Consider the following 13,770-nt stretch of genomic DNA (forward strand, 5'->3'; position numbering starts at 1 on the left):
TTGTCACTTTGCGGACGGTTCGTTGGACGGGTGAGTCGTGAGTCGAACAGCAGCGCGGTGCAATAAACGACCACCAGAAGCACTCAACTGGCGCACAAGTTTATGCATCCGAGTGACATAATAATTAGCGCCGCTACCATACCAACGGCAACCGACGGCGACAGCAACCGCGATCGGGACGGACACACGATTGCGCTCACGATTTGCGCGAGATATCACGCAGAAATGGGGTCGTTAATTATTGTAATTGTGTACTCTTTTTTACATTCTGCACACAATTTCCTGACCCACAATTATCCAAAGCTTTACGATATCGCGACAACGGAGCGGACGGGTTTTTGCGAAATAATTTGTTTAGTGGTGATTGCTTGAGTTGCAGAAGAAATGGCCCTTACACAGGGTAACATACTTTATTAACCCAAATACTTCCACTAAAATACGATACACACACCCATACACACACCATGCACACAAACGAACGATAAAGAGAGACATCGCGTGCCTCGCGCAAACAAACAGCGAACGCGATTTCATTTCAATAATGGACTGTTTGTTTTATGAAACATTGAGCTGGCGCGCCCGGTATCAAGCTGATCGGATCTCGACTTGTGGTCTTCGGGACGAGACTCCAAGCAAACCAAGCAAGCAAGCATCTCGCTTTGGGGGGTCTTCCTCTCTCACCCTAGGGACGGCTACTGGAAGACGTCCCATCGCTTCGCAACCGTTCGCGCACATTTCATTATTGCCATTTTACAACATTTGTATTTAAATTAGCCTTGTATCTGTTTCAATTCCAGCCACAGAGCGTCCTGAAAGCGATCTAAATATATAGAAAATAAAGAATATATAGCGGAGGAATATGACGTCCTGGGGATGGGACAAGACTGCCCGGTTGGGTCATGCTGTGGACTGTGGGTTGAAGAAGCATTTGGAGTTGTTTCCAAGAAATCGTAGGCTGAGACATTGCTGAATAATATCTCCATCGTGAGATTTGCAGCACTAATAAGAAGGAAAAGGGAATGCAGAAGACGTTCGAAACCAAATAGAAAGATGTGGGTTTGCTCTATTTTTGATAAGTAAGTGCCTCCGTTCGTTAATGAAGCTAAAGCGAACAGATAAGTCCATGATTTCTGAAGTATATGGGGTATTGTGTTGCTGCCTAAGTGAGCATGGACGCAATATGGGTTTAACGCAATGATTTCTCTTATAATAGGAGCAGTCGACAATTCTGTATGTTCTGCGAATGGTTTTAATGGTACTTATTGCATCTAGCCCGCAATTATTTGTTGCTTTTATCAAAGGAACTATTTTTATGCTCCATAGAATGCACAAAACCACATATTTTACACCACAATTAACCGTTATCAGTGTGTTTAATGTTCACCTTTGAAGGAATTCCACCTTTAACTACCAAATGCTCACTCCCAACCTCGAACTTTCAGTCACTTCTGTAACCTGGACTAACTCCACCTCTACATTCCGCACGGCAAAGGAATTCGTTTTCAGTTTGAACCCTTCCCAGTCAAGGGAAAGTGTGAAGAGTCAGCAGGGGTTCGAAAGGTGTTCCTTTGCTACCCTCGACTGTACAGTGACAGTTCGGTTGGGCTGGCTAAGAAGGTGGTTCGAACGATCGTTGGTTCGTTGGTTGGGATTAAAACGAGCCGTGGTCAGATGCTGTTGGGTGGTTGGCGGATTGTCACTAAAGAAAGAGTTGTGGTGGTTGATAAGATTGCCAATGCCTAAGGGTATGTTGGTTCCGGAGTAGCAGAAACCTTTTAACGGTGAAGAGCTCCATTTGTTGTGCAAAGACGATGTTTGAAATTTACTTTAGCTTTCTGTGACAAAGAATACCTACAAAGTATATTGTATAAAATGCATATAACTGATATTCTTTAAATATTTATTGTATATGTGATCTTAAATTATTCATTCCACTGCATGATCGTTCAGCCCCGCTCGACATCATTCCTGGTGCTTGTTTTATTGCAACAAGTAATTAAAACTCCAACCAATCGCGGAATATTAAACAAAGCACCTGCAATAAAGTAAACCCCTTGGCATAATTACAAACACGGCGTGATTAAAGCATTACAGCTCGGGTGTGGACCGTGTTTCCGACCGACAAGAACATGCACACAGAACAACGTTTAACATATGATAATTTGATCAGCGTCCTGCCTTGATTACTTAACGGGCGACATTTATAACATCTCTTTTTTATGACTCCCTTCAAGTTGATTTTCTCCCTTCAAGTTGTGCTACTTTTCTTATACTGCAGCCAAGATGCTCGTATCATACAAGTAAATCCACAGTACAGAAGGAACTGTCTCCGCAGCCGGCATGTCAAAGGAACGATAATTGTACAATTATGGGCCATTCCGTGGAGGAAACGTTTCAATTAATGCTTCTCTTTGATATTCGAGGACATTCCTATCAAATCTCAGAGCTTATGCAGATTCAACGACGGCCATTTTTTATTTGCAAAATATCATCTTCGTGTGTGTCTAAGCACTGGTCTGACGGTTGCCGACGATGATAAGCTAATTTTTATCATTAGACGCAATTACTATTTTTCAACTACCAATGATCGTTGACGTTGGAGCTTCTTGTCGTGTGACAAGATTATGGAGCAGTTTAAGGCAAGACTAATGTTGGAAGTTTAAGCGTTTTCTTTGCCCACTGAGCAGAAGGTTTCGATGCAACAGGCCAATCCTTTAGTGGTTTGTTTAGACCGGGACACTCAATTCAATCAATTCGTACCGATTGCTTCTTGGTTTGAGGCAAACTGTGCTTGAGACGTTGTCACTTTGCGGACGGTTCGTTGGACGGGTGAGTCGTGAGTCGAACAGCAGCGCGGTGCAATAAACGACCACCAGAAGCACTCAACTGGCGCACAAGTTTATGCATCCGAGTGACATAATAATTAGCGCCGCTACCATACCAACGGCAACCGACGGCGACAGCAACCGCGATCGGGACGGACACACGATTGCGCTCACGATTTGCGCGAGATATCACGCAGAAATGGGGTCGTTAATTATTGTAATTGTGTACTCTTTTTTACATTCTGCACACAATTTCCTGACCCACAATTATCCAAAGCTTTACGATATCGCGACAACGGAGCGGACGGGTTTTTGCGAAATAATTTGTTTAGTGGTGATTGCTTGAGTTGCAGAAGAAATGGCCCTTACACAGGGTAACATACTTTATTAACCCAAATACTTCCACTAAAATACGATACACACACCCATACACACACCATGCACACAAACGAACGATAAAGAGAGACATCGCGTGCCTCGCGCAAACAAACAGCGAACGCGATTTCATTTCAATAATGGACTGTTTGTTTTATGAAACATTGAGCTGGCGCGCCCGGTATCAAGCTGATCGGATCTCGACTTGTGGTCTTCGGGACGAGACTCCAAGCAAACCAAGCAAGCAAGCATCTCGCTTTGGGGGGTCTTCCTCTCTCACCCTAGGGACGGCTACTGGAAGACGTCCCATCGCTTCGCAACCGTTCGCGCACATTTCATTATTGCCATTTTACAACATTTGTATTTAAATTAGCCTTGTATCTGTTTCAATTCCAGCCACAGAGCGTCCTGAAAGCGATCTAAATATATAGAAAATAAAGAATATATAGCGGAGGAATATGACGTCCTGGGGATGGGACAAGACTGCCCGGTTGGGTCATGCTGTGGACTGTGGGTTGAAGAAGCATTTGGAGTTGTTTCCAAGAAATCGTAGGCTGAGACATTGCTGAATAATATCTCCATCGTGAGATTTGCAGCACTAATAAGAAGGAAAAGGGAATGCAGAAGACGTTCGAAACCAAATAGAAAGATGTGGGTTTGCTCTATTTTTGATAAGTAAGTGCCTCCGTTCGTTAATGAAGCTAAAGCGAACAGATAAGTCCATGATTTCTGAAGTATATGGGGTATTGTGTTGCTGCCTAAGTGAGCATGGACGCAATATGGGTTTAACGCAATGATTTCTCTTATAATAGGAGCAGTCGACAATTCTGTATGTTCTGCGAATGGTTTTAATGGTACTTATTGCATCTAGCCCGCAATTATTTGTTGCTTTTATCAAAGGAACTATTTTTATGCTCCATAGAATGCACAAAACCACATATTTTACACCACAATTAACCGTTATCAGTGTGTTTAATGTTCACCTTTGAAGGAATTCCACCTTTAACTACCAAATGCTCACTCCCAACCTCGAACTTTCAGTCACTTCTGTAACCTGGACTAACTCCACCTCTACATTCCGCACGGCAAAGGAATTCGTTTTCAGTTTGAACCCTTCCCAGTCAAGGGAAAGTGTGAAGAGTCAGCAGGGGTTCGAAAGGTGTTCCTTTGCTACCCTCGACTGTACAGTGACAGTTCGGTTGGGCTGGCTAAGAAGGTGGTTCGAACGATCGTTGGTTCGTTGGTTGGGATTAAAACGAGCCGTGGTCAGATGCTGTTGGGTGGTTGGCGGATTGTCACTAAAGAAAGAGTTGTGGTGGTTGATAAGATTGCCAATGCCTAAGGGTATGTTGGTTCCGGAGTAGCAGAAACCTTTTAACGGTGAAGAGCTCCATTTGTTGTGCAAAGACGATGTTTGAAATTTACTTTAGCTTTCTGTGACAAAGAATACCTACAAAGTATATTGTATAAAATGCATATAACTGATATTCTTTAAATATTTATTGTATATGTGATCTTAAATTATTCATTCCACTGCATGATCGTTCAGCCCCGCTCGACATCATTCCTGGTGCTTGTTTTATTGCAACAAGTAATTAAAACTCCAACCAATCGCGGAATATTAAACAAAGCACCTGCAATAAAGTAAACCCCTTGGCATAATTACAAACACGGCGTGATTAAAGCATTACAGCTCGGGTGTGGACCGTGTTTCCGACCGACAAGAACATGCACACAGAACAACGTTTAACATATGATAATTTGATCAGCGTCCTGCCTTGATTACTTAACGGGCGACATTTATAACATCTCTTTTTTATGACCCGACCGCACCTGCTGATTGCGGCATGTGCAGGCAGAAAATCAATTACATGAAAATGATTTCTTAGCACATAAATTAGTGACTCAGAGCAAACCGGGAGAGTGTGTTTTTGATCTGTGCATGATCTTCTCTTGAAATTTAAAACGCTTAAGAAAACGTTTAATGAAAATCAATTAGTGACAAGATTTATGGATAATTTGAAAACCTCAAAACAAAGTTCCTCGATGAAGCTTTTGTTTGCCCTTTTGAAACAGGTACTTCTTCAGCTGGTTGGGAAATATAAATCTGTCACGCGACCTATGAATATTCATTATGCTCAAGTGCATATTTCAATTACTTATTCATTTCACGTGTGATGTACGACATCTTGTAACACAGTCACCAGGAAGCAACTCTCGGCAAGAGCCGCATTGATCTTCACTCAGCCTCACGCAACGCAAGGATAACATGCACGCAAATGCTAATAACTGTCCCAAACATCGACAGGATATCCTTGCCGATACGATACGCTTGTCTTGTGAGATGTCTTTTGCATATCTGTTCAGCCTTGTCTTGCGTTGCGTGATTTATCTCCCGACAAAACACTCTCCACCCATCAAGCGGACAGGGCGAACCTGTTCCACGCGATGACGCGCACCGGGACCGATTTCGTTCAGGTTCGACAGGAAAAACAAATCAGCTGTTGTCACATGCGAAGGAACTGTACCGGTAAAACCTGTCCCAAAATTGCTGGAAGTGAATCAAGAGGAGACAAGAGGGAAATTGCTGTCGATACAGTGACTCTGTTACTCTCAATGCTTGGGGTTTTGCAGTTGGAACTGACCTGTTGTACTGTGTGCAGATTCAAAACTGGATAGTGATGAAGTCATTTTGGCTACTGTCAAATAAGATTGATCGATTGGATCGTTGTTTGTTTGAGTAAGGGTTGTTCAACAAAACGGTTCATTGTTCAATGTTCCAGCACACGTCAAGATTCAGAGATTGATTTGCAGATATAATAGCGAGAATGAAACACATAATTGCGTTAAATATTGTTCCTGAGAGTAAAGACCACACGCATCTTCAGGAGGGAATATCTTGCGTGTTAGTAATGATGATTAAATGAACCAAACGTAGCAGCGGAACAGGAAACTGGAATACTTTTGCTCCATATTTGGCAGCGTATCGTTGAGCGATAATTAAAACATGATTCATCATGATCGGCTGTCGATCTGGTCGACCTTTTAAGGTAGTAAGGGAAGAGGCTACTTCTAGCACGTGCTTGTTAATTAATGCCCTCGAATATTCTCAACTAAAGTCGATCGACTTAAACATCCAGCAGCATCAAGGTGCTGCCTAATATCTTATCAACCTCTTGTTGCGAACGCAACTCTTTTAATTTTATAAATTTCATTTAATTCAACTTCTCTTTACGAGCGATTACCACGACGATCACATTTTCAAACCTAACGGTCATTTACGAATGTAAGGTAGAAAGAAACGTTAAGAAAGATTAGACTAGATTTCGTAAAAATCAACATACGTCGCTAGCCGTGTTTCTGTATTCACCCAAAATAATAAAACACGGACAGAAAACGCTGTACTACTATGCGTATCATAAATAGGTTCAGATTTCTAACAAATGTAGCTGAACAAACCTGCAACAGTATGACACAGAATAATCAACAGTTCAGACTAACGCAAAATATTCGTCTCAGCGATCATTATCGCTATCCCATATAAATAATAACCTTCTATAAATAAATAATACTCATGTCCATAATCCCATGCTTTCTATAGTTTACGTGTACTAAATAAGTATTAAGCACTGTTGCAGTTTTGTGATGGCTCAAACCTAGCAAAATAGACAGAGCTTTGGAAGTGCTTCATTGGTTCTTAGCTATGCAGTCTAATAACTTAATTGCAGACGAATGAATCCCATTTGATGCGTCAGGTCTCAACCCCCAACAGTCCTCAACTGAACGGTAAGAGCCTTCAACTTCACTACCTACAGAATTATGCGTTTTTTTGGTCACACAATACTGACCACAGACAACCGCTTCCCGCCTTGGAAATGGAACAGGTTTTGTGGTGTCTCGCTGTGGGGAGACGAGTGCGTAATTGGTGTCGGAAATGGAACCACAACCTCCACGGCCGTAATCGATGCTCATACATTTATATGAGCGCTGATGATTGTTTGCGGTAAATCGTGCATTTAACAAAAACATTAACGCCTTCTCACACAGCCACCGGACCACCTAATGGTACTCGCAAAGCTCGGACAATACTGGAGAGCGCTGTGTGAGGTGCAAAACTGTACCAGTTGAACGGGTAATTGCTGTAGGACAGGAAATCGGACCATCCTGTTAATTGGTCCGGTAAAACAACCAATGCAATCTTTCTCCCCTGGGTGACAGTCTTCTTCCTTTGCTGTGAATTAATTCAACAATGCGCCTTTAACGGGAAGTATGGTCACGGAATGCCAGCATCGATCTTTATGATATCGATATTCTCTTTTGCTTCTGCTGTACCACTGCGGCTAAATGGAATTTACTTTTCTATATTTCTCCTGATGATGGATCTTCCCCGTTGTTGTTATGTTACTCCCGTTTGCCTTCCTTTTCGCTGATCATGACTTTAATTAAAGGTTGTGAAGTTATGCTCGGGCGAAATAATTAGTCGCTTTTAACATTAACGCTCCTCTCCTCGCTGGCTCGGCATGTCAAGCCGGTCAACGAGGTTTGATTTCTGAAGCATAACATAATGCTCTCCTGCGCTCCCGACCTCGATCGAAAAAAGCATCGTTTTCCAGCATCATCATCTCCGGCCAGCCCGGAGAGAGTGCCGATGCCATTTTTATCAGCTCACGTTTATCATTCGAAAGTGATCGTCGGGGTTGCTTCGACACTACCCAGAGGCTATTTGAAGGGCTCTTTCGTGCCTTCTCCGGGTGTCTAGTAGAGAGCTTAGGTTGAGAAAAAATGCGCACACAACCCAGTAGGTTGGTTGATAGAAGGGGTTGTTATTAAAATTCAATTTAAAAGCAGTTCCGCAAGGCACTTTAGCACATGGCATTTTGCACGCCCGGGGTCGCCCATAGTCGATGGGCTGGGACATTGGCCCCCACATTCCATACGCTGCTGGAGTAGAGGAGAAACGGTTGAGTAGGTTGAAGCAGAGCTTGTGGCGCCTGTGAACGTTCTCATTATCATTCGCAAAAATGTTAATCAATGGCTTGGGGAGTGATAACAAATGCTCCGAACGTTGTTTGTGATAAAGAAAAAAAAGCAAAACTGCAACTGATCCAATTTAAATATGCAAAAGTAGTCATGGCTGAGCGAATCCAACGCCCATTTTCAATTCCATTTTTGCTCGAGATCCGTTGACCTTTCGCTGAGTCGTTCAATATCATCCAGTATTCGTATGTTACCAGCTATATGCTATGTTTCTTAGTTTAAGGTATTGTGATACATAAGGAAACCTGTTCCAGTTTCAATAATTGCACTTTTGAATTATTTTGAAATCATTAAATGAATCGTTTGCTATTCGTAAGGTTCCCTAATCCAAAAACTTTATTAATCATATACACAAGAGAAATGTGCCTCAAACACGACCGGCACAAAACATGACACTGGCATTCCTACAACATCGTAAAAATAGCTGACATTGAACGTTTTCCCCTTTACCCCATAGGTGCGATTTCCGTTCCCAGGCCTGGGAGCCAACGCTACAATGTTAATTCCAACCTGTGTGTTGAAACTGCGATTTAACTGCTCCCTCATCAGGTTAAATCGATTTTCCCACCCATGCACACGTACACACAGCCATACACACGCACTCATACACACTGTCCGGATGACTTGATCGAGCAACTGCACGGTAGCCACACCGAAGCCACGCATGCCACACCGAGCACGGAGGTTCTGGTACGATTTTCACAGCTCTCACTTATAATAACTTAATTGCCACTGTGCATCCGTTTTGTCATCGTAACCGGATGGCTTTGGGAAAGTTCCCGGTTTCTTACCCTGTTGCAGGTGCAGCAAGCGGACGGGCGCGTGTGGTGTTGACCTACCCGTAGCATAAAACTTGTCACCGGGTGGCGGCACCACACCCGGCACCGGGACCATTGACCGTTTACTGCAAACACTACGTTTTCACTGGGCCAGAACGATCGGTCGCTTCGAGCGTGGCTGGGGGAATATTCTACTCAGCTATGATGATGGTTTTCTGATTGCTCCCCCCGGTTTTGCTCTGCTGCTTGCCAAAAGAAACGTTTCGTTCTTCGTTCAAATTTTCCCCTGCAAGCGCGAGCGGGCCTTACTCTCCATCAAAAGCAGCGCACCGATGTGGAGCGTCTGAAGCAAGAACCTGTTCAACAGCTCGTGATCTGTTCAAACTAGTGATGGGAATTGTTTCAAAAATTGTGGAACGGAACGAATCTGACAAGCTGGAGAAAAAGAACGAAACGCAGGTTCAAGATAATCTGCCATGGTTTTGCCTTTTTCAGATGCTCATTTTATATATGGATAACTTGAAAGTTTCCATTCAAAATTGTGTAATACATGTTATGTTAAATAATAACACAGTTTAAATTCAAATAGAGCTAAATAATAGGTTAACGAACGCGTAAATCTATTCTACTACTAAAATAAAAACGCTGAATTTAAGCGACCCGCTATACATTGCATTGCAAGTCAAATCATTCTGTGGTTTTTGTTTTTAACAAATGTCGATGATTTTTTTCCTTTTTCAATAGTTATAATCAGGGCTGCAAAATGTCACTGTCAATGTCATAAAAAATCTGACTGCAACAAATTCCATGTCAGCGTCACATACTCAGGTTGGTAGCGGCGAGGTTGGTTGGCAAGATTAGCACGTTTGGAATGTGAGTTTAGCGATGTTAGCGAGTTTGGAAAGTGAGGTTAGCGAGTTGAGCGAGTTTGGAAAGTGACTTTATTGAGTTTGAAAAGTGAGTTTATTGAGTTTGTAAATTGAGTTTAGCGAGTTTGGAATGTGAGTTTAGTGAGTTTGGAAAGTGAGTTTAGCGAGTTCGGAAAGTGCGTTGCAGACCGAATGGAACAGAACGCTGAGAGAAATAGGTTCATATTGAACCTGGATGATTAATTACAGCAAGCCGGCTCATCAAATCAAAGAGACCAGAATGTCGAACGTTCTAAGCCGGATCGCAAAGAGCATTGAGAGCAACCGGCCCAGCACAGATCACAGAGTACGCTGAGAACAGCGGGTTCAGTTTGAACCTACTTGGATTAAAAATAAGGATCGCGGTTCAGATACTGGCATGCTGGAACGGATCGCACCTGGCAGGTTCGGAACGCAACGCACATCACTAGTTCAAACCTTCACGCCCTGTAACGGTAACACGGTAGACACACAGACACGTACGGACTGCGATCCACATTGAATTTTGCACAACACCCCTAGCGTCAATGAACCGTGCTACGAATAACCTCCGAAGGATCGTACGCTTTACCTTCCCCCCAACAACGGCTGCCCCCAGATCCTGCTCCTTCCGAATGGCACGCTTCGCGCGTGTGCTCAACTCACGATCCGTACACGAGCTTTGCTGAGGGGAAATTCCACCCCTTCCAGCTTTACTGCTGCGTGCTCTCCTGATATAAGTAAGAGAAGGAAGAGAAAATAAGAGAATAGGTGAGCACGGTTTTACGCTCCCTGTTGATGGTTTTAGAGCAAAGGGACGATCCTTGCACGGGAATCAGTTGCGGCGGGTTCATCGCTTGAAAAACTCAACGAAAGACTTCAACCGCCGTTAAAGCTTTAAAATGATTCTGCAGCCTGTATCTGTAGCTGATTTTATTGCATATGATGTATTTATCATAAATATTGAGAGTAATGTTAATTTTCAACTTCAATTTAATTATTGTTTGATTTTTGTTGTGGTGCGTTTAGAGTTTTGAAGCGGATTTTCATGATTAAACATTGATTTGAATCCATGTACAAATTATTCTATTTTTTTTATTTTACTTTTGAATCAAATTACACCAATCTGTCTTAAAGTGTGTCGGAAAATAAAAAAAAGTTTGATATTTTAATGTAGTTTTGGTATGCAAATAGTAAAGAGGAAAATCGCCCATTGTGAAAATCGTCAAGAAGAATATGACACATGAGGTCAAAACTGTTGCAGAAGGTTTGCTTTAGTAAAGTGAGCTCTAAAGTGGTTTGACCGATTAAAACTGAATTAGTAATAGAATATTAAATACTAAACTTGCCTTAAGTGTCCGTAATTCAAAGCAATACGGTATATGGTTTTATATTAATTTCAATTTCATTATCAACGGCAGCCATTGATCAAGCGATTAAAGTGTGAAATGGAACCCTCTTGCTTTAATGCCCTGCGCGCCTCATTTCTTCTAGCTTAGACCGTTCAAAGCTTTTTAGCTAAAAATAAAACCATTCAATAGAGTGCGCGATGAAACTACTCTCCTGTCTCCCGAGCCGGACAGCACGAGGACCAGAGTTAGGATAGCATAATTGAATAGCGCACCCGCGGGTTTACACAGTGGGAATAATCAATCGTATGCCTCACTACCGTACACACACACACACATACATTCACATACGCACATAATGAGCGTATTAAATTAAAAGCTTGCCGACGCACCCACCGTAGATAAATGGGTTCGAATCTAAAATGGACACACAAAGGCTCGAGTCCCCTAGCCGATGCGACTCTTCAAAGGGGTTCCGCGGCACGGTATGCAAAACGGGTGCCGCCGGGGCCAAAAACACCAGAAGCTGCCGCGCGTTGTCCACTGCGCGGTTTGTAATTACAGCGCACAGAACAGTGCAGATTAGCCGTGTGCCGTTCCGTTTTCGACCTATATCGCTTGCCGTCCGCTGAATGTTATCAGGTTCGGGTTCCGCAAGGGGACCTGTTTCTTTCCGCTCGGGAGCGACATAATGTTATCATTTGAAGGTAGCTTTTAAGGGTTATCTGGCGCAAAAAGAAGGGCAGGTAGCGCGCTGTAGCAAATCTATGGGAACTTTTGTGCCTCTCTGGATTCGGCTTTGTTCCGAAATAGCGCTGCGAGTGCGCGTCTATTCGAGATCGGTAGCTAATGATCCATTACCATTGCGATATTGGGTATCGTATCTGTTGGAAGTGGAGTTTTCACTGGCACAGGTTCACTTGTAAGGTTGTTCCCACAAAACGGCATTAGAAACGGCGCGGGCTACTTCACACAAAATCAATGGTTAGCAGTTCTTAGAGAGGCAACTGTAAAACAATGAATAAAAATACTAATTGAACAGTAATTTGGACAACTACCCCTTATCTGGACTGTACGCGGTGTTCAGGTTTGGTCAGATCTCGATTGAACGCATCGATCCCGCGGCCAGCGACAACAACTACCATCGCGTCCACGAGGGTTCGATCATCGCGATCAAGTGCTCGTGCGGGTCCTGGTACACTGGCCACTGGATCTCGACAATCTGTGCATCCACAGAGAACGGGGAGCTGGATTTGGTCAACGTGTGTGCCGTCCTGGACTGGCACCCGTGGCGCGATGATGAGATTATTATCGGTGAGTGTGGTTTTCTGACACGGGCTGGACGCCAATGGCCCCTGACGCACACTTGCTGGATGTTTAATTTTATTAGCCGACAGCAAACTAATCACGATCACACCAACAGTTCCACAGAGGTCTGCTGCGAACCGGTGTCGTACTTTCGACGTCAGCAGTGTGATTGTATCGTGATGACGCTCGCTCGCTTCAATAAGATTTCCGGCGTGCTGGATCGTGTGCTATTCCTTCGCGCGGCTAAGTAGTAATTAAACGTCATTACGCGATTAATCGTTCGCGGTTGTAGATTGCAGATGAGAGATGTACGAAGATTTGGAGACGACCGTACGAAACGTGGGTCTGTCCATTCGATGAGGTGTCGTGCCGGGGCTGGATCCATGTTCTGCACCGACTTGTGTACTTGATACAAATAAAAAAGTTTAATTGATACAAGAAAAAGAAACTAAAAGGTTATTGGTATACAATGTCTGATGATATCTAAGTTAAAGCAAGCCTCTGAGAAGCCTAAAATGTGTGACAGCATTGTGAAAAATATGATAATTTTGAATAGTTTTTAAGTTAAATCAGATACGTGTTTCGTAACAAAGCATCAACAGTTGTAGATATTTTTTTACGGAAATAATTAATTCTTGAATTGCCTTTTGCTATCAAACCTAGGTTGTGATATTCCCTGATACCATGTAGTGTTCATATTTCACTTGTTTCAAACTAACATAAGACTTCTAAACTTTCACTCAGTTGACTCTCCAATCACAATCTCATTCCACTCTTCTCATTTCTGCTCCCTATATAATAAAACTAATAATCATGATCAAGTGCTCCACAAAGCTATCGGCTACAGTCTGCTCAAGCATGTGCTCTCTCTTATAATTATTGATATTGCTACCTTCCAACCACCGTCCCATAAGATCCCTTCCTTCCCTGTGGCCACGATTGGCTTAGCGCTACATACCCAGCGCCCAGCGGTTGTGTCCTCCACATCGGTTCGATCAATGAGCATGGGTAAACCAAGGCAAGAACGCGAAACGGGAAGCAATTTTGCTCCGGCCAACATAGTTTTTAATGATACAAATTTAATAAAGCAGCAAACGGTGCAGGAGCAAAGGGCATCGATGTAATGCCGTTTGCTGAGTCGGATTAAATTGAATCCCCATTTCTTTAGCTTCTTGTTGTTTTCTTTGCTATACCTCCAACCGTAGATCTC

Source organism: Anopheles gambiae, chromosome 3 (assembly GCF_943734735.2).
Source record: "Anopheles gambiae chromosome 3, idAnoGambNW_F1_1, whole genome shotgun sequence".
Taxonomy (NCBI): Eukaryota; Metazoa; Arthropoda; class Insecta; order Diptera; family Culicidae; genus Anopheles; species Anopheles gambiae.